Source organism: Scyliorhinus torazame, chromosome 22 (assembly GCF_047496885.1).
Source record: "Scyliorhinus torazame isolate Kashiwa2021f chromosome 22, sScyTor2.1, whole genome shotgun sequence".
In the NCBI taxonomy this organism is placed as follows: domain Eukaryota; kingdom Metazoa; phylum Chordata; class Chondrichthyes; order Carcharhiniformes; family Scyliorhinidae; genus Scyliorhinus; species Scyliorhinus torazame.
Genome location: NC_092728.1, coordinates 75,861,015 through 75,886,884, shown reverse-complemented (window position 1 = coordinate 75,886,884; position 25,870 = coordinate 75,861,015). Strand labels below are relative to the sequence as shown.

The following is a 25,870-nucleotide window of genomic DNA, read 5'->3' as shown; positions in this document are numbered from 1 at the left end:
ATAGCAAGGCCCCACATATAGTCATGAGAAAAATGGCTAAATTAAGAGATGTTGGTTATGGGATAAATATTTTCCAGCACACCAGGGAGAACTCCTGGTACCTATTTGATCTTTTAGACTGGTTTAATATCTCATCCAAAAGATAACACCTCAAATAATGCAGTACTGCTCTAGAATATCAACCTAGATGACGTTGTTTGAGTCTCTGGTATGGAACTTGAACCTGAAAACCTTCTGACCACGAGACGAGAGTTCTACCACTAAACCATGGCTAATACCTCAAGAAGATTCAATTACTAATATACATTAAGATACATTACTAATTTAGCCACTTTAACAATTATTTCTAACTGAATTTAAATAAGTAAGAGCTGGAGTAGGCCATTTGGCCCTTAGAATCTGTTCCACTATTCAGTAACATCTTCTATCACAACGCCATCTGCCCACACGACCCCCATCTCTTGTTTCCTTTGAATCTGTCAACCTCTGTCTTCTTGAATAAGCTCAATGACTGAGCATCCCAGCTTTTGGGGGTAGAGAATTGCAAAGATTCACAACACATCTTCTCAAAGATTCTCCTCATCTCAGTCCTAAATGCCATTATCCTGAGGCTGTGACCCCATATTCGAGGTTCTCCAGTAACAAGCATCACCACAATTCTTACTCTCCATGTGACCCCTCTCATTTCCCTCTTTCCCCTTGAAATGCAAAGCCAGCTTTTCATAATACACTGGATAGAAATAAAAAACAGAAATCCTAACTGACTTTCCCCTCCCTAACACCAGCCTTGGGACCATATATAGATTTGCCTCTGCTAGCTACCCAGGCTGTCATCTGAATTAGCACTTTCTGGAGCTTCTGGTGTATATGAGCCAGGAAAACAATAATTTGTCTTCAAATAATGATGTGTCAGAAAGCGCAAATTATATTCTTGATTCTGCTCATTATTTTAGTAAATCCCCACTTACTATAACTACTTTTAGCATTAAATCAGGCACTGGTTAAATTAAATTATTTTCTAACTAATGCAAGGAACTACAATTACATAGTGTAGTATACTTCACCATTTAAGAAATAGCCAATATACAATTCTCCCCCCCCCCCCCCCCCCCACCCCAAACTTTACTACTGCGTTGGTGCAAACAAAAATCCAGCTCTGTTCTCATGGCTCAGCTGGCAATTTCATATCCATTGTATATGGTGGATGGAACGCTGAATTATATAGCAAGTCAATGAAGTTCAAGTTGGAAGCTATAGCACTGAAAATGTATCAGGCTAAAATCAGACACCCCCCATACTTAGTAAAGTGGGTCATCAATCCTTAAGAGAGATATTCAAACCCTCGAAACAACAGAGAGGGGAACCATGAGGCTGATACTTGGCTTAAGTCTGAATTGAGGAAAGACCAAAGAAACTTAGTCTTTTCAGTCTCGGAATGGAGGCAACTAAAAGAAGAGCTTGAGAAAGTACAGAAAAAGATCGAGAAAACTATTTCAAATCAAATCTAACATGCATTAGAATATAACAGTGTTGCAGTACAGTGAATCATCCTTTACAAGTTAAAGAACTTGTCCTACACTGACTTACATTTTTACAATGATCTCAGTGCGCTACATGGGGGTGGACCTGGAGCAAACATAGAAAATAGGAGTAGGCCATTCTGCCTTTCGAGCCTACTCCACTATTCATTATGATCATGGCTGATCATCCAACTCAGTAACCTGTTCCCACTCCCCCACGCCCCATGTCCTTTAATCCCCTTAGCCCCAACTGCTATATCTAACTTCTTCTTGAAAACATACAATGTTTCGGCCTCAAATGCCTTCTGTGGTAGAGAATTCCACAGGCTCACCACTCTCTTGGTGAAGAAATTTCTCCTCACCTCAGTCCTAAATGATTTACCCCATATCCTTGACTGTGGCCCTTGGTTCTGAACTCCCCTGCCATTGGGAACATCCTTCCTGCATCTACATTGTCTACTGCTGCTAGAATTTTATAGGTTTCTAGAAGATCCCCCCTCATTCTTTCAACTCCAATGAATATAATCCCAACTGACTCAACCTCTCCTCACATGTCAGTCCTGTCATCCCAGATATCAGTCAGACAAATCTTTGTTGCACTCCCTTCACAGCAAAAACATCCTTCCTCAGATAAGGAGACCAAAACTGCACACACTATTCCAGGTGTGGTCTCATCAAGGCCCTGTATAACTTCAGCAAAACTGCCCTGCTGCTGTACTCTAATCCTCTCGCTAAGAAGGCCAGCATACCATTTGCCTTCTTCATCACCTGCTGCACCTACATGCTTACTTTCAGCGACTGGTGTACAAGGACACCCAGGTCTTGTTGCACAATCCCCTCTCTCAATCCATAGCCATTCAGATAATAATCTGCCTTCCTGTTTTTGCTACCGAAGTGGATAACCTCACATTTATCCACATTATACTACATCTGCCATGCATTTGCCCACTCACTCAGCTTGTCCAAATCACACTGAAGCATCTCTGCATCCTATTCACAGCTCACTCTCCAGCTTTATGTTGTTTCCAAACTTGGAGATATTACATTTCCCCCATCAAAATCATTAATATACATTATGAATAGTTGGGGTCCTTGCACTGATCCCTGTGATATGGCACTAGTCACTGCCTGCTACTTGGAAAAAGGCCTGTTGATTCCTACTCTGTTTCCTGTCTGCCAACCAGTTTTCTATCCATCTCAAAACATACCCCCACTCCCATTCTCTTTAATTTTACACGCTAATCAAAGTGGGACATTATCAAAAATCTTCAGAAAGTCCAAATAAACCACACCCACTGGCTCTTCCTCACCAACTCTACTTGTTACATCAAAGAATTCCAGAGATTTGTCAAGCATGATTTCCCTTTCATAAATTCATGCTGAGTCTGTCTGATCCTGGTAGTGTTTTCCAAGTGGTCTGCCAATAAGTATTTTATAATGAATCTTAGCATATTCCCATTACCGACATGAGGCTGACTGGTCTATAATTACATATTTTCTCTCTACCATCTTTTAAATAGTGGGGTTACATTAGAATCATAGAATTTACAGTGCAGAAGGAGGCCATTCGGTCCATCGAGTCTGAACTTACCTTGGAAAGAGCACCCCACTTAAAGTCCACACCTCCACCCCATCCCAGAAACCCCACCCAACCCGTTTGGACACCAAGAGCAATCGAGCATGGCCAATCCACACCTGCACATCTTTAGAATGTGGGAGGAAACTGGAGCACCCGGAGGAAACCTACGCAGACACGGGGAGAACGTGCAAACTCCACACAGACAGTGACCCAAGCTGGGAATCGAACCTGGAGCTGTGAAGCGACAGTGTTAACCATTGTGCTACCGTGAGCTACCCTCTAATCTGTAGGAACTGTTCCATTCCGGAGTCTATAGAATCTTGGAAGACGACCAACAATGCATCCATTATTTCTAGAGCCACTTCATCAAGTACTCTACGATAAAGATCATCAGGCCCGGTGATTTATCAGCCTTCAATCCCATCAATTTCCCCAACACAATTTCTCACAATACTAATTTCCTTCAGTTCCTCCCTCACTAAATCCTTTGCTCCCCAACATTTCTGGTTCAAAGGAGAGAAAATAATTTTATGAAGCTATGGATGGATTTGTTCACAGGGGGGGTGCTAACATTCAATATAATTTCACAATCACCAAATTATTTTGAGACAGAAGACCATTCGGCCCATTGTGTACACATCAGCTCTCCAAATGAGCCATTCAGCTTGTGCCTCTCCCCTGTAACTCTGCAAATTCTTCCTTTTCAGATATTTGAAAGCCTTGATTGACCCTGCTTTCATCTCACTCACGGGCTGTGCATTCCAGATCGTAACCATTCACTATGTGGAAAAGTATTTCCTCACAATGCCGCTACTTAATTCCTTACTTTAAACCTGTGCCCTCTCATTCCCGATCCTTCCACAAGTGGGAAGTTTTTCCCTATCTACTCTGTCCAGACACCTCAAGATTCTGAATATCTCTACCAAATCTTCTCTCAGCCTTCTCTTCTCCAAGAAAAACAGCCCCAACTTCTCCAATCTATCAACATAATTGAAGTTTCTCTTCCCTTTAACCATCTCGTGAATCTTTTCTGCGTCTACCACCTTCACATCTTTCCACTTCAGAACTGGATGCAAACTCCAGTTGAGGCTGATCCAGTGTTTTATACAAGTTTAACATAACCTCATTGCCTTGAATATTTATAGAGACTTGAATATTTTATGCTTCATAAACCATGCCCTCAATTCGCCCTGCCATCTTCAATGACCTATGCGCACACACACTAAGATGCCTCTGATTCTACATCCCCTTTAGCATTGTACTCTTTATTTTATATTGTCTCTCCATGTTCTTTCTACCAAATGAATTACTTGATTGTCACATGTACTGAAGTATTTTTCTGAGGTAAAGGGAACGCACACATTAATCAGCATTGAACTTCACTTGCTACTTATCCATCCATTCCAACAACTTGTCTATGTTCTTTTCAAATTCTACACTATCCTTTTCACAGTTCACAATTGTTCCAAGTATCATATGTAAACTTAGAAATTGTGCCCTGTACACCAAGGTCTCGGTTAAAGCAAGGGTCCCAACATCATAGAATCTCAGTTACAAACTTTCCTCCAGTCGGAAAATATCTATTAAACCAAGCCACTCAGCCAATTTTGTATTAGGTTACTAATGTCCCTTTTATTCCATGAATGATAACTCTATTCACAGGTCTGCTGTGTGGCACCGTATCAATTGCCTTTTGGAAGGTCCATGCATCCCACATATCCTCATCAACCCTCCCTGACACCTCTTCAAAAGACTTCTAGCAAGTCAGTTAAACACTTTTCTAGGTAATTGTGTGAAAAATACAGGCAAACGTTGGTGAAGTGGACAGGTGAAGTTAAATGTGGAGAAGTGTGAGGTAATGCATTTTGGTAGGAGGAACATGGAGAGACAATATAAAATCAGGGATAACATTTTTTAAAGGGGTGCAGGAGCAGTGAAACCTTGGTGTATATGTGCATAGATCACTGAAGGTAGCAGGACAGGATAGAGAGAGCAGTTAATAAAGCATATAGTATTCTGGACTTTAGGGCCGAGGACGCAGGTTCAATTTCGGCCCGGGGTCATTGTCTCTGTGGAGTTTATACATTCTCCCCGTGTCAGCGTTGGTCTCACCCCCACAACGCAAAGATGTGCAGTGTAGGTGAATTGGCCACGCTAAATTGCCCCTTAATTAGAAAGAAATAATTGAGTATTAGTATTGTGGACTTTATTAATTGGGGCATAAAATACAAGAGCAAGGAGGTTATGTTGAACTTGTACAAGGCACTAGTCAGACCTCAGCTAGAGTGTTGTGTACAGTTCTGGGCACTAAAGGAAGGATGCAAATGCATAGTGAAAGTTGCCAAAGAGGTTTACAAGGATGGTTCCAGGGATGAGAAACTTCAGTTATGAGGATAGATTGGAAGGACTGAGACTATTCTCCTTGGAGAGAAGGCTAAGAGGAGCTTTAATGAAGATGTTTCAAAATCATGAGGGCACTGAACAGAGTAGATAGGAGGAAACTGCTCCGGTTTGAAAAAGGATCCAGAACAAGAAGACACCACATGTAAAGTGACTTGCAAAAGAAGCAAATATGATGAGAAAAAACTTTTTCACACAACAAGTGGTTTGGGTCTTGAATGCACTGCCTGGAAGTATCGTGGAGGCTGGTTCAATCGAGGCATTTGATGATTACTTGAATAGAAACAATGTGCAAGGGTATGAGAAATAGGCAAGGGAATGACACTAAATCATAATCATAATGCTGGTTTGCAGAGCCGGCGCAGACATGATGGGTCAAATGGCTTCCTTCTGCGCCGTAACAATTCTGGGGAAAAATTGGATCTATTCTATAGTGGGTGAACAGGCGATCTACTCTGCCGCACTAACCCCTACTCTAACTGCTGATGCTGAAAATTATTCCTTTTGGTTTGTAATACATTTTTGTTCATAGAATTTTGCTAGTGGGACAGCTAGAGGCGGTTTACCAAAACCTAGATCGTCCTTAATACAGAATGGTCATCCAAAGTGCTTTACTGGAGCACTGCCAGACAAAATTGACTGAGCCATATAGAAACATAATGAAAGGTGACCGAAAACTTTGGTCAATGACCTCGTATTTAAAAGGCGCAGTTGAAAAAAATCAACATAGAGGGGCTTCAGAAAGAATTTCAAAAGCTTAGGATCAAGATAGTTTAAAGCATGGTTTTTCAAAGTGCGGGTCGCGACCCATGGGTGGAATGCAGGCAGGTGTCAGGAGGGGCAGCATGGCAGCAGTGGTTAGCACTGCTGCCTCACAGCTCCAGGGACCCGGGTTCAATTCTCAGCCTCGGGTGGAGTTTTCACTTTCTCTCCGTGTCTGCATGGATTTCCTCTGGGTTCTGTGGTTTCCTCCAAGAGTCCAAAGATGTGCAGGTTGGGTGGATTGGCCATGCCAAATTATTCCTTAGTGTCCAAAACGTTAGGTGGGGTTATTGGGTTACGGGCATAGGTTGGATGCATGGACTTATGTAGGGTGCTCTTTCCAAGGGCCGATGCAGGTTTGATGAGCTGAATGGCCTCTTTCTGTACTGGAGGGATTCTATGGGTCGCAAAGCAATCGGTCATGCCCTTCCTGCTGGTCCCGATCGAGGGAGAAGCACCCAATGGCCACTTCCGGCTTTTACATTGAGAATGGCGGCTGCTGAAAATAAATGAGGCTGTGTGGAGTCTTCCGGCCAGAAGCACCACAGAAGGTCACGCGCTCTGCACTTAACGTCAAGCGCCCTCCATGTACGTACTTTTTGCGCCAAATCATGGAGCAGAGTTCCTTCCATTTTCCAGCTGCTGGAAAGAAGACCGTGAAGATGGATCATTTCCTTAAAAGTAAGATACACCAATAACCAGTGTACCTACTGGATAGGTTCTGACAACAGAATCTGCTGGAGGGAGCTGCTCAGAAGAGTCCAGGGCAGGACAAAGCAGTGCTAGCTCTGTACAGAGCTCCAGGGTCTCTGGTTAACAGCCTACAAAGAAGAAACTTAACTCAGGAACGAAGCAGTATAACAATTTCTTGATGTTTTTTCCAATTGTGCCAATGCAAAGCCCACATGTGTTATATGCAGGGAAGTTATGGCAAATGAGAGAAGTTTCAGATGTTAGAAGAGTGGAAAATTGGCCCTTCGAGTCTGCACCGACCCACTGAAAGAGCACCCTACCTAGGCCCACAACCCCACCCTATCTGAGTAACGCCCCCTTAACCTGCACATCTTTGGACACTAAGGGGCAATTTAGAATGACCAGTCCACCTAACCTGCACTTCCCTTTGGACTATGGGAAGAAACCCACGCAGACACAGAGAAAGTCAAACTCTACGCAGTCGCCCAAAGCTGGAATTGAACCCAGGTTCCTGGCATTGTGAGGCAGTATGCTAATCTAACCGCTATGCCACATATTCTGGAGTAGCATCTCCCAGTTGCAATTGCTCTTCACAACAACCTACACGTGCGAGGCTTGATTTTCCATTTTCATGAAGATGAAGACTGCAAAAGGCACTGCCTGAAGTCTGCACCGGATATGCACATTGCCCTCTTCTCTTGTGAACCTAATTGAAGTGAGATTGCGAGGACCAAACAGGTTTACCAAGGTAAGCAAATATGGCGTGGACCCCAAAGGTCGGCCAGTTGGCAGAAGTGGATACACTCGTTTAAAGCATAGTTAATAATGCACCACTGGAAGATGGGGGTACACCAAAGACCAGAACTGGGGGAAGCGCAAGGACCTCTTTCAGTCGCCAGAGTTGGGGTAGGGGAGGAGAGGGGGGGTCACCACGGGGGCGGGGACCTGGGAAAAGGAAGACACTTTTGGTGAAGCTGCCTTTGCCGGCAGAGAGAGGACGGGCCGAACGGCCTCCTTCTGTACTGTCACCTCTGTCGGGATACAGGAAATGGGGTCCCCGCGTGCGTGATTACCCCGGGACCGTGGAAAGGGGGAGAGGGCGGGCGAATGAACACCCGAGTGTGGGAGAGACTTAGGCCCTTGGCTGACGGCGGGGATAAACCTGCAGCTACCCTTTCCTCCCCGCCTCCGGGGATCACTCTGGGCCCCGGTATCCACTCATCCACGTCGTGCCCGATCGGAATGGGGTGGGGGCTTTGTTCCATTCAAACGTTCCTCCCCCGACTGGATCCTTATTAACCCCGTGTCTGCACCCCTCAGCCTGGCCGAGGGCCGCTTGTCCCACCTCCTCCCTTGATTACCTGTCCACCCGGGTGAAACTTTCATTCCCTCGCCGCTTCTCTCGCCTCTTCACGACATCCGGTGAAGACAACGGTTAACCTTTCACCCCTTCCGCCCGGGCTCAATCACCGCTTCCGGTCTCTGCCACCCCCCCGCGCCGGGGGACTACATCACCCATGATGCAGCAGCGCGGCCACAAGGCACCGCTTCCACCACGCAGCCGGGCCGGGCACTCTGGGTAGTGTAGTTCTCAGACCAGAGAGGGGCGTCAGGCCCGGATGTGGCAGCAGGGTGGACGGTGCAGGAGGAGCGGAGAGTCTAGTCTTGGAAAGCCTCTGGGTAGGTAGTTGACCTTCCAGTCCAATCGCCCCCATGGCAACAACAATCGCAATGAGGAACGGCCACTTTTGCTAAGATGTCTTCGCGTACAGGTGAACGCATCCCCGTTTGAAATGTCCGACTCTCGAGTCTGGGGCTTCAGGCCACATGCCCTTCAGTGGCATCCCTGTTCCACAGGCACCGGCTGCTTGTGACCAGGCCCATGTGATAATGCACCGTTATGCTTCATAGTAATCACATAATTCAAATGCAAAATGAGATGGGGCAGTAGTGAAAGGCATAATTGTTCCCCATCATCACATAAACACATTCTCTCCCTTTCTGGGGCATTTGCCTCCAACAATAAAACGGGACAAAAACAGAAAATGCTGGACAATCTCAGTAGGTAAAAAGCAGGGAATTTCCCTTTTTTTCTGCAGGGCGTTGCACAGTATTTATTTTCGTTTTGTTTGATCAGAAAGTTGACCAATTCCAGTCGGTTTTGGTGATGAAATTGATGCAAATTGTTCGATTTCTGTAACTGAGGGTCTGTAAAACAAATTTGTAGCAATGGTTGATTAGCCTGTTTGGTGGTTCTGCTTCACTTTCTTGCTCGTTTTCCCACATAAAAGGTTTGGCATGTTATTCCTTGTTACCTTATATCAGGTGCTGAGCAGATCGGTTCAGGTTTAAGTAACGACTATTATAATTCAAATGCATGCAGATCTGGCCATTAAATCATTTGAGACAATATTGTTGCCCATGAGACTACATACAGGTGAGCAATGAAGATGATTCTGAGTAAATATAAATGTCGCCACAGTCCCAGAGGGCCATAGGTTGCTCTCCTCTTTGACAGAAAGCTGACTGCTGGTGATTTAACCCGAGGGTCACCACACCTCAGGCCAGGGGCAAGGTTGAGAAGGCACGGCCTTCATGAACAACCACAGCTGATATGAAAATTGAACCCGCATGACAAACCAGCCAAGTGAGCGAACTCACCCCAATAATTCTGCTTATTAAAGAAGCAAAGATCTGGAAGTAAGTGAAGGAAGTTAATGGTTGAGATCACTGGCAGCATTGCTCCCGAAAGGCTGTGCGATGCGGCCGGTAGATGCCGGGAGATCTTTTATCCGGGATCTACCTGCAAGATCTAAGGCCACCTTGCGAGACATTGTGATGTGAATCCCACCCATTGTGGGGGGGGGGTCACTTTTTAGCAAATCTGCATATTAGAGTGAGATAGCTAGTCTCACTCGAATATACACTCCCACGATCTAACCATGGTGTTGGTAACGTGGTACTGTTGTTGCCACCTGGACACCTTGGCACTGCCAGCCTGGCATCTGGGCACTGCCAAGTTGCCCAGGTGGCACTGCCAGCTTGCAGGGGCACTGCCAGGGTTCCAGACTGGCTGTGCTAAGTTGTAATTTTTCCCATGACTGGGGTCGAGCCTGCGGGTGTCCTGGGTGGGTTGCAGGAGAGTGTGGGAGGGGGCCTCAGGACCCCCTTATAGATGAATTGGGGTTTTGGGGGAAGTTCAGGGGTCATGTGGGGGGGGGGGGGGGGGGTCGAATGGTGTCCCGCTCACCGGAACTTCTCAATGCAGAAAATGGGACTAAGTGCGGCTTCGTCGGGAAGTTCCCCGCCGAGGCCCCGAATCTCCCAAATGGAAACAGACTCCCGTTTGATCGGGTGGGGTTTTACGGTGCTCCAAGAAACACCCGGCTAAACGCCCTCGTTATGAGACTGTTACCATTCGAGTAATTGGCACCCCATCTCTTTGGCAGAGACTCTACCATTATGAAACGGATAAACAATGACAATCAAGATACATTTTTCACCGATGAAGTACTCCCAAACTGGAGACACAAGTTTAAAAGTTAGGAGCAAGTTGCAGAAATTTTTTAATGCGTCTGATTTTGGAGAGATTGAGAAATATGGCATGAAAATGGAGGTTAGATTATTTGAAAATGACCAGATTCATTGGAAGGCTGATTTTTAAAATCTTGTTCTTAAAAACTCTTTTGTTATACATGCACTTACGTACAAGCAGTATTTGTGCGGAACTTGGCTATAAGCTTCTGCTCGGCGACCCCAGTCCAACGCCGCCATCTCTACATCATGGCTACCATCGACACCGCAAGCTGCCGGCTCAAAGTGGAGAGGATCTCCAGGAAGATCGCGCATATAGACACTGACATTAAGTTTCTACAAAGATGCAAGAAAGCAGACAAGATCCCGAAAGGGCTACAGATCACAAACCCACTCAAGTCGACCTACAACACAGACTACGCTGAGAGACTCTGCCGTCGCACCTCTCTCACACTCCTCAACCACCTCATACGCCAGCTCTACAGCAGACGACACAACCTGGAAACCAAGATAGAGGCCATATTCTCAACTTGCGCTCAGGACGCAGCAGACCAGCTGCGCAACACCGCCAAACAGATGAGACAACAATACTATGCCACCTATATGCATACCAAGAACAGGAAGCTTGAGAAACTCGGCATCACCACCAGCAGCAACCAAGCCACCCCCGGTACCACAGTAGAAAACAATACAGAGAAATCTATTGTCAACTTGTCAGACTACACCCTTCAACCAGATGAAGTCGTCAGCAGAGGGCTCAATTTCTGCACCACCACCAAAATGGACCCCATCAGTCTCACGGCAGACACGGAGGAATTCATCAGGCGAATGGGGCTCCGGGAATTCTTCCACAGACCCCAAGAGGCCAACAGCAAACCCAAGCAGACTATCAATGAACCGGAACAGCAGACCGAGAGATCTGCGGTGCGGCAACCAAAGAGGAAAGAGTCGAATTGGACCCCTCCGGAAGGCCGCTGCCCTAGACTCGACATGTATGCTCAAGCCGTCAGGAGGTCACGTCACTGCATGATTCATCAGTCGCATTCACAAGACAGCCCCGAACGTCACCCAAGCACAACGCAATGCCATCTTCTCAAGACCAACCGCAGCATCGTCATCAAACCAGCAGACAAAGGAGGGGCCACTGTCATACTGAACAGAACGGTCTACTGCAAAGAAGTATACCGACAACTGAACAACCAAGAACACTACAGACAGTTACCCGCAGATCCGACCAAGGAACACATCCGCCAACTTAACAGACTGATCAAGACCTTGGATCCAGATCTTCAGAGCACCTTATGTGCTCTCATCCCACGTACTCCCCGCATTGAAGATCTCTACTGCCTCCCGAAAATACACAAGGCCAACACACCAGGCCGTCCTATTGTTTCAGGCAATGGGACCCTGTGTGAGAACCTCTCTGGCTACATTGAGGGCATCTTGAAACCCATCGTACAAGGTACGCCCAGCTTCTGTCGCGACACGACGGACTTCCTACAGAAACTCAGCACCCATGGACCAGTTGAACTAGGAACATTCCTCGTCACAATGGATGTCTCGGCACTCTATACCAGCATCCCCCATGACGACGGCTCAACACCGACAACTGCCAATCTCCAGATGCAATTCTGCAACTCATCCGCTTCATTCTGGATCACAACGTCTTCACCTTCGACAACAAGTTCTTCATCCAGATGCACGGAACAGCCATGGGGACTAAATGCGCACCCCAATACGCCAACATCTTCATGCACAAGTTTGAACAGGACCTACTCACCGCACAGGACATTCAACCGACGTTATACACCAGATACATCGAAGACATTTTTTTCCTTTGGACTCACGGCGAAGAATCACTGAAACGACTACACAATGACCTCAATAAGTTCCATCAGACTCACCATGGACTACTCTCCAAAATCAGTTGCATTCTTGGACACACTCGTCTCCATCAAGGACGGTCACCTCAGCACTTTGCTTTACCGCAGACCCACGGATAACCTCACGATGCTCCACTTCTCCAGCTTCCACCCTAAACACATTAAAGAAGCCATCCCCTATGGACAAGCTCTCCGTATACACAGGATCTGCTCAGACGAGGAGGAGCGTAACAGACATCTACAGACGTTGAAAGATGCCCTCGTACGAACGGGATATGGCGCTCGACTCATCGATTGACAGTTCCAACGCGCCACATCAAAAAACCGCACCGACCTCCTCAGAAGACAAACATGGGACACAACCGACAGAATACCCTTCGTCGTCCAGTACTTTCCCGGAGCGGAGAAACTACGTCATCTTCTTCACAGCCTTCAACACGTCATCGATGAAGATGAACATCTTGCCACCGTCATCCCCACCCCCTCCACTACTTGCCTTCAAACAACCGCGCAACCTCAAACAAACCATTGTTTGCAGCAAACTACCCAGTCTTCAGAACAGTGACCACGACACCACACAACCCTGCCATGGCAATCTCTGCAAGACGTGCCAGATCATCGACATGGATACCACCATTACACGCGAGAACACCACCCACCAGGTACGCGGTACATACTCGTGCGACTCGGCCAATGTCGTCTACCTCATACGCTGCAGGAAAGGATGTCCCGAAGCGTGGTACATTGGCGAGACCATGCAGACGCTGCGACAACGAATGAATGGACATCGCGCAACAATCACCATGCAGGAATGTTCCCTTCCAGTCGGGGAACACTTCAGCATTCAAGGGCATTCAGCCTCTGATCTCCGGGTAAGCGTTCTCCAAGGCGGCCTTCAGGACGCGCGACAACGCAGAATCACCGAGCAGAAGCTTATAGCCAAGTTCCGCACACAGGAGTGCGGCCTCAACCGGGACCTGGGATTCATGTCGCATTACATTCATCCCCCACCATCTGGCCTGCGAAATCCTACCAACTGTCCTGGCTTGACACAATTCACACCTCTTTAACCTGGGGTTACCCCATCTCTGGATCTGTAAAGATTTAATCACCTGCTAATGGTCGCATTCCAAGCATTGTCTGGCGTCTTTGAATCTGTCTAAATATATATATATATGTTTCTGGAACATACCTCTTCATTCACCGAGGAAGGAGCAGCGCTCTGAAAGCTAGTGACATCGAAACAAACCTGTTGGACTTTAACCTGGTGTTGTAAGACTTCTTGGATTGGATTGGATTTGTTTATTGTCACGTGTACCGAAGTACAGTGAAAAGTATTTTTCTGCGAGCAGCTTAACAGATCATTATGTACATGAGAAGAAAAGGGAATAAAAGAAAATACATAATAGGGCAACACAACATATACAATGTAACTACAAAAGCACTGGCATCGGATGAAGCATACAGGGTATAGTGTTAATGAAATCAGTCCATAAGAGGGTCATTTAGGAGTCTGGTGACAGGGGGAAGAAGCTGTTTTTGAGTCTGTTCGTGCGTGTTCTCAGACTTCTGTATCTCCTGCCCGATGGAAGAAGTTGGAAGAGTGAGTAAGCCGGGTGGGAGGGATCTTTGATTATACTGCCCGCTTTCCCCAGGCAGCGGGAGATGTAGATGGAGTCAATGGATGGGAGGCAGGTTCGTGTGATGGACTGGGCGGTGTTCACGACTCTCTGAAGTTTCTTGCGGTCCTGGGCCGAGCAGTTGCCATACCAGGCTGTGATGCAGCCTGATAAGATGCTTTCTATGGTGCATCTGTAAAAGTTGGTAAGAGTCAATGTGGACATGCCGAATTTCCTTAGTTTCCTGAGGAAGTATAGGCGCTGTTGTGCTTTCTTGGTGGTAGCGTCGACGTGGGTGGACCAGGACAGATTTTTGGAGATGTGCACCCCCAGGAATTTGAAACTGCTAACCATCTCCACCTCGGCCCCGTTGATGCTGACAGGGGTGTGTACAGTACTTTGCTTCCTGAAGTCAATTACCAGCTCTTTAGTTTTGCTGGCATTGAGGGAGAGATTGCTGTCACTACACCACTCCACTAGGTTCTCTATCTCCCTCCTGTATTCGGACTCATCGTTATTCGAGATCCGGCCCACTATGGTCGTATCGTCAGCAAACTTGTAGATGGAGTTGGAACCAGGTTTTGCCACGCAGTCGTGTGTGTACAGGGAGTAGAGTAGGGGGCTAAGTACGCAGCCTTGCGGGGCGCCGGTGTTGAGGACTATTGTGGAGGAGGTGTTGTTGTTCATTCTTGATTGTGGCCTGTTGGTCAGAAAATCGAGGATCCAGTTGCAGAGTGGGGAGCCAAGTCCTAGGTTTTGGAGCTTTGATATGAGCTTGGCTGGGATTATGGTGTTGAGTCAATAAATAGGAGTCTAATGTAGGAGTCCTTGTTTTCGAGGTGCTCTAGGGATGAGTGTAGGGCCAGGGAAATGGTGTCTGATGTGGACCGGTTGCAGCGGTATGCGAATTACAGTGGATCAAGGCGTCCTGGGAGTATGGAGGTGATGCGCTTCATGATCAACCTCTGGAAGCACTTCATTACGACTGAAGTCAGGGCCACTGGTCGGTAGTCATTGAGGCACGTTGCCTGGTTCTTCTTTGGTACCCGTATGATGGTGGTCTTCTTGAAGCAGGTGGGGACCTCGGAGTGGAGTAGGGACAGGTTAAAGATGTCCGTGAATACCTCTACATACTGGTCCTGAGTGCACGATCAGGGATCCCATCTGGGCCCGTCGCCTTCCGAGGGTTCACTTTCAGGAAGGCCAATCTGACTTCGGAAGCTGTGATGGTGGGTATGGGTGAATTATGGGCTGCTGGGGCACTCGCCAGCGGATTGTTGGTTACCTGCTCGAACCGAGCATAGAATGCATTGAGTTCATCGGGGAGTGGTGCGCTGCTGCCAGAGATACTGATTTATTTGAAGTGAACTTTAATATAGGAACTTAATTGTAGTGCTTTTGGACAGACTGGGTATGTAAAAATTGCAAAAATATTGCAAAAATTGCTATATGAATGCAGGTTCTTTCTTTCAAGGACATCCATTTATCTGTAACTTTTAGATTGCAAACTCAATTGTCAACGTAGCAGTAGGCCTGGAAAATGCAGTTGGCTAGAACGCTGGCCTCTGACTTCTCAGAACTAAGTCCAGTCAATTTCAATTTACATTTTTCTGGTCAGGGCCCAATCCTTCAAAATATGTTGAGCAACTAGACTCAACCAAAGCCTTTGGAATGTCTTGGAATTATCGAGTCATTTACGACCCAGGAGTCCATTTGGCCCATTGGGTCCAGGCTGACTCTGTCGCGGAGACCATTCAGTCTCGTTCTCGTGGTCATTCCCCATGGCCCTGCAAGTTTATTTCCTTCAAGTGCTCATCCAATTTTCTTTTGAAATCATTGATCGTTTCTGCTTCTACACCCTTGTGGGTAGCAAGTTCCGAGTCATTACCACTCGCTGCATAAAAAAGTTCTTCACATCCCCCGATAGACATGTGTGGGAAATAGAAAAATTCACATACAATATCAGTATTGGGCACTCTTCTGAAGCTAGAATTATAAAATGGAATTGAGACAGTTTTTATTTTGTCCATTTGCAGTTCCTTTTAAAGAGAGTAGATTTTCCATCAGTAATTATACAATGAGGAGATCTTCAAAGAGATGGCTCAGATACAAATTTAATGCACGTCCGCGAGGGGTAAATGAAAGTCTTTTAAAGTTAAAGCTCCCTGGATGACGAACAATATAGAAATTACAATGAGATAGAAATATGAGACTTATGATAAATGTAAGGTAAATAATATAGAAGAGAATCAAATTGAATAAAGAAAGTACATGGAAGGTCCAAAACAAGGAACAAGGAAATAGATGAGCAGCTAACATAAAAGGGAACCCAACAATCTTTAATTGACCTGTAAATAGGAAAAAATATTAAAATGATTATGGACCCAATGGTTCATAGAAACATAGAAAATAGGAGCAGGAGGAAGCCATTCTTCATTATGATCATGGCTGATCATTCAACTCAATTTCCTAACCCTGCATTCCTCACATATCCTTTAATCTCCTTCGCCCTAAGTGCTATATCTAACTGCTTCTTGAAAACACCCCATGAGACTTCCGGGTGCGGCGATGACCAGCTGAGTCGCACGTTTCGGCAGCTCCCTGTGAAACGGACTTTTGGGCTCTTGATAGGAGCCCCAACGGCAATTTTAACGGCTGAAAACACCGTGCGGTAAACCAGAAGGGTGTTCCCCCTGGACACGGATGGAAAAAGGAGAGGAAAGTGGCCGGATTGCAGCGGATCCTTTGGAACAACGGCCAGGAAGGCAAGCAGAAACCAAGATGGCATCGGAAGGTGGCAGTTTCATATGGGGCCCTGAACAACAAGAGTTTTTGAAACGCTGCGTGGAGGAGATAAAAAAGGAAATGAAGAAAGAGTTGTTGGCCCCGATATTACAGGCGATTGAAGGGCTGAAAGAGGAACAAAAGACACAGGAGCAGGAGCTTCGGGTCGTGAAGGCGAAAGCAGCAGAGAATGAAAACGACATACAGGGCCTGGTGGTGAAGTCGGAGATACAGGAGGCACACCAGAAACGATCTGTGGAGAGGTTGGAGGCACTGGAAAATAACGCAAGGAGGAACAACTTGAGGATTCTTGGCCTTCCTGAAGGTGTGGAGGGGGCGGACGTCGGGGCATATGTGAGCACGATGCTGCACTCGTTAATGGGAGTGGAGGCCCCGACGGGTCCGTTGGAGGTGGAGGGAGCATACCGAGTTATGGTGCGAGGATCGAGAGCAGGAGAAGCTCCCAGAGCCATAGTGGTGAGATTTCTCCGTTTTAAGGATAGAGAAATGGTCCTTAGATGGGCGAAGAAAACTCGGTGTAGTAAATGGGAGAACGCGGTGATCCGCGTCTATCAAGATTGGAGTGCGGAGGTGGCGAGAAGGAGGGCGAGCTTTAATCGGGCCAAAGCGGTACTTCACAAAAAAAAGATAAAGTTTGGAATGCTGCAACCGGCAAGACTGTGGGTCACATATCAAGGTAGGCACCACTACTTTGAGACGGCGGATGAAGCGTGGACTTTTATTGTAGAAGAAAAATTGGAATGATTGGACTACGAAAATGAACGTTTGGACAAAGTGGTGGGACGAGTGGGGGGGGGGGGGGGGGGGCGAAGAGGGATTGTATGATTAATCCTGCGGTATGGTAACTTTTCTTTCTCCCACAGGTGGTGATGGGGGGAGGTGGGGAGGGAGAGGAGATGGGGCGTTGGCCATGGGAGGCGGGGCCGAGGGAGAGGCGCGGGCTTGGTTCCCGCGCTATGATAATTATGGCGGGAATAGAGAAGCAGGAAGGAGGGGGCGCCGCACGGGGCGAGCCGTGATCACGGGGGGAAGCCGAGGTCAGCCAGAGTTTGCTGACTTCTGGGAGCAACATGGGGGGAGTAATTACGCTAGCGGGGGGTCTAGCGGGGGGGGGAGGGGGGAATTACTGGGTTGCTGCTGCTGGGGAAAGGGGGGAGTGGGTACGGGAAAGGATGGGCGGGGGGGCACCGTCTGGGAGAAATACAGCCGCGTGGGAACTGGGCGAGAAGCTGGAAAAAGATGATGGCTAACCGGCAAGGGGGGGGGGTGGGAAGCCCCCCAACTCGGCTGATCACGTGGAACGTGAGGGGGCTTAACGGGCCGATAAAGAGGGCACGAGTACTCGCACACCTTAAGAAACTTAAAGCAGATGTGGTCATGTTACAGGAAACGCACCTGAAACTGATAGATCAGGTTAGGTTGCGCAAAGGATGGGTAGGGCAGGTGTTCCATTCGGGGCTGGATGCGAAAAACAGGGGGGTGGCTATATTAGTGGGGAAGCGGGTAATGTTCGAGGCAAAGACTATAGTGGCGGATAACGGGGGCAGATACGTGATGGTGAGTGGCAAATTACAGGGAGAGATGGTGGTGTTGGTAAACGTGTATGCCCCGAATTGGGACGATGCCAATTTTATGAGGCGAATGCTAGGACGCATCCCAGACCTAGAGACCGGAAAGTTGATAATGGGGGGAGACTTTAACACGGTGTTGGAACCAAGGCTGGACAGGTCGAAGTCCAGGACTGGTAGGAGGCCGGCAGCAGCCAAGGTGCTTAAGGATTTTATGGAGCAGATGGGAGGGGTGGACCCGTGGAGATTCAGTAGACCTAGGAGTAAGGAGTTCTCGTTTTTCTCCTATGTCCATAAAGTCTATTCACGCATAGACTTTTTTGTGTTGGGTAGGGCATTGATCCCGAGGGTGAGGGGAACGGAATATACGGCTATAGCCATTTCGGATCATGCCCCACACTGGGTAGACTTGGAGATAGGGGAGGAAACAAGAGGGCGTCCACCCTGGAGAATGGACATGGGACTAATGGCGGATGAGGGGGTGTGCTTAAGGGTGAGGGGATGCATTGAAAAGTACTTGGAACTCAATGACAATGGGGAGGTTCAGGTGGGAGTGGTCTGGGAGGCGTTGAAGGCGGTGGTTAGGGGGGAGCTGATATCAATAAGGACACATAAAGGGAAGCAGGAGAGTAAGGAACGGGAGCGGTTGTTGCAAGAACTTCTGAGGGTGGACAGACAGTATGCGGAAGCACCGGAGGAGGGACTGTATAGGGAAAGGCAAAGGCTGCATGTGGAATTTGACTTGCTGACCACAGGCACTGCAGAGGCACAATGGAGGAAGGCGCAGGGTGTACAGTATGAATATGGAGAGAAGGCGAGCAGATTGCTGGCACACCAATTGAGGAAAAGGGGAGCAGCGAGGGAAATAGGGGGGGTGAGAGACGAAGATGGAGAGACGGAGCGGGGAGCGGAGAGAGTGAATGAAGTGTTTAAGACATTTTATAAAAAATTGTATGAAGCTCAACCCCCGGATGGGAGGGAGAGAATGATGGAGTTTTTGGATCGGCTGGAAATTCCCAAGGTGGAAGAGCAGGAAAGGATGGGATTGGGAGCACAGATCACGGTAGAAGAAGTGGTGAAGGGAATTAGGAACATGCAGACGGGAAAGGCCCCGGGACCGGACGGATTCCCAGTTGAATTTTACAGAAAATATTTGGACTTGCTCGCCCCGCTACTGACGAGGACCTTCAACGAGGCAAAGGAAAGGGGACAACTGCCCCCGACTATGTCAGAAGCAACGATATCGCTTCTTTTAAAGAAGGAAAAGGATCCGCTACAATGCGGGTCCTACAGACCAATCTCCCTCCTCAATGTAGATGCCAAGGTCTTGGCCAAGGTAATGGCAATGAGAATAGAGGAATGTGTCCCGGGGGTGGTTCATGAGGACCAAACTGGGTTTGTGAAGGGGAGACAGCTGAACGCGAACATACGGAGGTTGTTAGGGGTAATGATGATGGCCCCACCAGAGGGTGAAACGGAGATAGTAGTGGCGATGGATGCCGAGAAAGCATTTGATAGAGTGGAGTGGGATTATCTGTGGGAGGTGTTGAGGAGATTTGGGTTCGGAGAGGGGTATGTTAGATGGGTGCAGCTGTTGTATAGGGCCCCAGTGGCGAGTGTGGTCACGAATGGACGGGGATCGGCATATTTTCGGCTCCATAGAGGGACAAGACAGGGATGTCCTCTGTCCCCATTACTGTTTGCACTGGCGATTGAGCCCCTGGCGATAGCGCTGAGAGGTTCCAAGGGATGGAGGCGAATACTTAGGGGAGGAGAAGAACACAGGGTATCTTTATATGCGGATGATCTGCTACTATATGTGGCGGATCCAGCGGAGGGGATGCCAGAAATAATGCGGATACTTGGGGAGTTTGGGGATTTTTCAGGGTATAAATTGAACATGGGGAAGAGTGAGCTGTTTGTGGTGCATCCAGGGGAGCAGAGTAGAGAAATAGAAGACCTACCGTTGAGGAAGGTAACAAGAGACTTTCGTTACCTGGGGATCCAGATAGCTAAGAATTGGGGCACATTGCACAGGCTAAATTTGACGCGGTTGGTGGAACAGATGGAGGAAGATTTCAAGAGATGGGATATGGTAGCATTGTCAATGGCAGGGAGGGTGCAGGCGGTTAAGATGGTGGTCCTCCCGAGATTCCTCTTTGTGTTTCAGTGTCTCCCAGTGGTGATCACGAAGGCTTTTTTCAAAAGGATAGAAAAGAGTATCATGGGTTTTGTTTGGGCCGGGAAGACTCCGAGAGTGAGGAAGGGATTCTTACAGCGTTGTAGGGATAGGGGGGGGGCTGGCACTACCGAGCCTAAGTGAGTATTATTGGGCCGCTAATATTTCAATGGTGAGTAAGTGGATGGGAGAGGAGGAAGGAGCGGCGTGGAAGAGATTAGAGAGGGCGTCCTGTAGGGGGACCAGCCTGCAGGCTATGGTGACAGCCCCATTGCTGTTCTCACCAAGGAACTATACCACGAGTCCGGTGGTGGTAGCTACACTGAAGATTTGGGGACAGTGGAGACGACATAGGGGAAAGACCGGAGCACTGGGGGGGTCCCCGATAAGAAACAACCATAGGTTTGCCCCGGGGGGAATGGATGGGGGATATGGAATGTGGCAAAGAGCAGGTATAACGCAATTGAAAGATCTATTTGTGGATGGGAAGTTTGCGAGTCTGGGAGCGCTGACCGAGAAATATGGGTTGCCCCAAGGGAATGCATTCAGGTACATGCAATTGAGGGCTTTTGCGAGGTAACAGGTGAGGGAATTCCCGCAGCTCCCGACACAAGAGGTGCAGGACAGAGTCATCTCAAAGAAATGGGTGGGGGACGGTAAGGTGTCGGATATATATAGGGAAATGAGAGACGAAGGGGAGACTATGATGGACGAACTAAAAGGGAAATGGGAAGAAGAGCTAGGGGAGGAGATTGAGGAGGGGATGTGGGCAGATGCCCTAAACAGGGTAAACTCGTCGTCCTCGTGCGCCAGGCTAAGCCTGATTCAGTTTAAGGTATTACACAGGGCACATATGACTGGAACACGGCTCAGTAAATTTTTTGGGGTGGAGGATAGGTGTGCGAGGTGCTCGAGAAGCCCAGCGAATCATACCCATATGTTTTGGTCATGCCCGGCACTACAGGGGTTTTGGATGGGGGTGACAAAGGTGCTTTCGAAAGTAGTAGGAGTCCGGGTCGAACCAAGCTGGGGGTTGGCTATATTTGGGGTTGCACAAGAGCCGGAAGTGCAGGAGGCGAAAGAGGCCGATGTTTTGGCCTTTGCGTCCCTAGTAGCCCGGCGCAGAATATTGCTAATGTGGAAAGAAGCCAAGCCCCCGGGGGTGGAGACCTGGATAAATGATATGGCGGGGTTCATAAAGTTAGAGCGGATTAAGTTCGTCCTAAGGGGGTCGGCTCAAGGGTTTACTAGGCGGTGGCAACCGTTCGTCGAATATCTTGCGGAAAGATAAATAGGGGAGAACAAAGAAGGCAGCAGCAGCGGCCCAGGAATTGGGGGGGGGGGAGGGGGGAGGGATGGGGGGGGGGGGGGAGGGGGGGGGATGGGGGGGGGGGTGGCCTGAGACAAGGCAGTTGCCAATTAGGGCTAGTTTTTATTTTTTTGTTATTTAATATTTATTTATTTGTTGTTTTTCTTTAAATTTAAAAAGGTCATTATTATCTGTATTGTTACAATGTTGTGTAAAGGATGCACAATGTACTGTGTTGGTTGACCAAAAATTTTCAATAAAATATTATTTAAAAAAAAAGAAAACACCCCATGAAGGCAGATGGCATTAGCTGAGGTACTGGTATCCATATTAAACTGGAGAACCAGACATTATAGTGAGATAAAAGGCCGTATATTCATTGAATCTTAATAATAATTATAATCTTTATTAGTGCCACAAGTAGGCTTACATTAGCACGGCAAGTTACTGTTATATAGAAACACTACAGTGCAGAAGGAGGCCATTCGGTCCATCGAGTGCACCGACCCTCTGAAAGAGCACCCTCCCTAGGCCCACACCCCACCCTATCCCTGTAACCCAGTAACCCCACCTAACCTTTTCGACACTAAGAGGTAATTTAGCATGGCCAATCCACCTAACCTGCACATCTTTGGGCTGTGGGTGGAAACCGGAGCACCCGGAGAAAACCCACGCAGACATGGGGAGAATGTACAAACTCCACAGAGACAGTGACCCAAGGCTGGAATTGAACCCGGGTCCCTGGCGCTGTGAGGCAGCAGTTCTAACCATTGTGCCATAAAAACAGATAAAGGGAGAGGTACTTAAAAGGCAGGCCATACTCAAAACAAAAAGTCACCAGGTTCGGATGGGATGCATCCTAGATTCCTGAGGGAAGGGTAGAAATTGCAGAGGCACTCTCTAGAATATTTCAGTCCACATGATCTAGATCAGTGGGCAAATATCACGGGCAGGATTCTCCAAGCCTCCGTGCCGAAATTGCGATCGGCGCGGGGGGGGCGGAGAAAACTGACCGAGTTCCAGATGGCGTGGTTCTAACCACGCTTTGCCTGCCGGGAACTGCGGACTCAGTCCGCGGCTGTCCTGGTGGGGGGCGGGGAGGATCCTTCACCGGGGGGGGGGGGGGGGGCCTCGGGGACGGCCAGGCTAGCGATCGGGGGCCACCGATCCTTGGGCGCTCACGATCTCGGGGGGGGGGGGGGGGTCTATATTTTCAGGGCCCCTCCGCAGTGCGAGTCTGCCATGTCGCGCGGGGTGACCGCCCAAGGCCGCCACCATGTGCATGTGCAGACTTCTGACCGGAAGTGCAGGGACCTGTATCGGCAGGCAGAGCTGCGTGGAGTACTTAGTGCCCTGCTAGCCCCCTTCAGGTAGGAGAATCACTTTGGACTTTCTTCAGGAAAGTCCAGAGTGAAACGCCCGCGTTTCACATCAAGGGTTGCAAGGTTTAAGTGGTGTGTATGGACATTCAAAAGGTGATTTCTAAAATATCATATGTTAGTCTTGTTAGCAAAATTAAAACACATGGGATTAACGGGACAGTGGCAGTGTGGTTAGGAACTTGACTTGATTTTCAGACTGGAGAGAAGTATACAATGGTGCTCCCCAGAGGACAGGATTAGGACCACTGCTCATTTTGAAACATTAATGACCTTGTCTTGGGTATATTGGGTATACAGGGCAACATTTCAGCTTACATATGACATGAAATGTGGTTGACAATGAGGAGCATAGTAATAACTTCAGAAGGACCTAGTCAGGTGAAATAGGCAGACATGTAAGGTGATGAAATTTAACACAGAGAAGTGTGAAGTGATGTATTTTGGTACGAAGAGTCGACGAGGCAATACAAACTAAGTGGTACATTTCTAAAAGGGGGATCTGGAGCAAGGAGACCAAAGAGTGCAAGTACACTAATGTTTGAAAGTGGCATGACAAATTGAGAAGATTAGCACGACAAGTTGAGTAGATTAGCAAGAAAGCACATAGGATACTTGACTTAATTAATTGAGGCTTAGAGTACAAAAGCAAGAAAGTTTTTAAAAATAAAGTTAGAGTACCCAATTATTTTTTCAAATTAAGGAACAGTGGGATTCTCTGCTCCTGCCACTGTCTGTGGGATTTCCCATTGAAGCCATCCCATGCCGCAAGGAAACCTGCAGGTGGGGGTGCACTGCCGGTGGGATCAGCGAATCCAGTGAATGGCTGGAGAATTTCAGCCAGTATGTTTAATTCTGGACACCACACTTCAGGAATAATGGACTGGATTCTCCGCTCTGGAAACTAAGTGCTGCTGCCGGAGTAGAATCGCGGGACCTGTGGCATTACATGTCTGAATGGCCAGTGAATGGCTGGAGAATTTCAGCCAGTATGTTTAATTCTGGACACCACACTTCAGGAATAATGGACTGGATTCTCCGCTCTGGAAACTAAGTGCTGCTGCCGGAGTAGAATCGCGGGACCTGTGGCTCTCGCTAGGAGTGCCAGCCAGGAGAAGTTCAAGCCGTGCAAATGGGCCACCGCACTGCCCACATGCAGCCTGCATGATTACCGGCCCCACTGGCATCTGATTCGCTGGGGTCGGGATTCTCGTTCAGAGCCAGACAAAGTGGAGCAGCTTTTAAGTGCTTCACTCAGCAAAGATGTCATTCCAGCCATTCCGGCTGTACGAAGATCAGCACCAAGGTTCCTGGATGCTGACGTCAATCAAATTCTGGAAGCCATCAAGGAGAGGAGAATGCTCTTTGCCAGGGTGGAGGAGAGACTCAAACCGTCCTTCTGAACAAGGCCAGGGATGAGGCGGCAGAGGCTGCCAGTACTGACAGCCACACCAGGAGGACCAGCACGCAATGCAGGATGAAGATGAATGACCTTCTTAGAGCAGCCTGGGTGAGTAACCACCTCTGTGCACCTGGCATCACTCCCATCCTTCACTCCTCACATTTCCCCCCAATCCCCTAGAGGCCAACAACATCCCACCTGCCTGCAGCTCCCTTACAACCCATCCTCCACAAAACTCCAACACATGTATTGCCCTCTTTGGCCAGGAGCCTTGCACGCACATGCCACCAGCTACAAACCTCCCATAAAAACCGTGTCCCAGCATCTCATTATGTCCTTTCTGTGCCCGATGATAAAGATGACCAAAGATGGGAGCACCAGAAGACGGGAGGCGGCAACCCGGATATTCGGGTTAACACCTCCTATGAGGAAAGGGCACTGCAACTCGGGGGAGGTTGAGGAGAGGCTGCGATAGAGTGCGGCATGCTCCAAACAAGTGAGAGTCCAATGCGACGCTGCTGTCCCTACAGGAGTGTTTTTCAAACATTTTTTCCTGGGATCCACTTTTACCAACTGTCGGACCTTTGGGACCCACGATGACCGATGTTTGCGACCCATTCTGGCCAACCTGAACAACCCAAGCTGGCCGACCTTCGCGAGCCACCATTATTGCTTACCTTTAATGCGGCAGGTGATCCTGCTTGATCCTCACAATCTCACTTGCTTCATCATTCACCGTTATATTTCTGCTAAGGACTTCAGCTGAAGAGTTAAGTTCTCGCTGCATCCTTTGAAAAAATCAAGAGGTTGTTCCTCGAACACACCATTTGAAAGTCTTCAAATGCCTTTGAATATTTGAGGTTTTTAAACTTCCATTTGCCAGTACTTCCCTGCATATAATACACATGGGCTTCGCATCCTGATTTGAATTGGCACAATTAAAGCCATACCTCAAAAAAATCATCTTTATTCTGCTTTGTTCCTGATTTCAGTTACTTCTTAATTGTTTGTTCATCAGAGGCCCTGGAGCTCTGGATACAGCTCACACCAGCATTGCTTTGTCCTGCCGTGGACTCTCCTGTGAAGGTCTCTCCAGCAGATTCAATTGCGATATCCTGGCTAGTTTGTATCTCTATCTTTCATATTTAAAGGCTGGTCGCGGCCAGCATTTTTAATTTTAAAGTTGAAACTTTATTTCCAATACCTAACATTTCCAAGTTTATGATTTTGTGCTACTG

At 47.9% G+C, this 25,870-nt stretch overlaps 2 protein-coding genes across 6 annotated transcripts in view; one reads left to right on the top strand and one right to left on the bottom strand.

The window, feature by feature from the left end:
• The window catches only part of rbm18 (RNA binding motif protein 18), a 52,681-nt gene extending 44,227 nt beyond the window's left edge, over window positions 1–8,454 (bottom strand). The window contains exon 1 of the mRNA XM_072488385.1: window positions 8,316–8,454. The gene's annotated coding sequence lies outside the window, so the exon portion shown is untranslated. The remainder of the gene's footprint in view (window positions 1–8,315) is intronic.
• An 84-nt stretch (window positions 8,455–8,538) lies between these two features.
• mrrf (mitochondrial ribosome recycling factor) overlaps window positions 8,539–25,870 on the top strand; it is a 64,962-nt gene continuing 47,630 nt past the window's right edge. For 2 of the 5 annotated variants that reach the window (XM_072488384.1, XM_072488379.1), the window contains exon 1: window positions 8,553–8,634. The gene's annotated coding sequence lies outside the window, so the exon portion shown is untranslated. Of the gene's footprint in view, window positions 8,727–25,870 lie in introns of all 5 variants that reach the window. The other 3 variants (XM_072488381.1, XM_072488383.1, XM_072488380.1) reach the window with 3 other exon arrangements.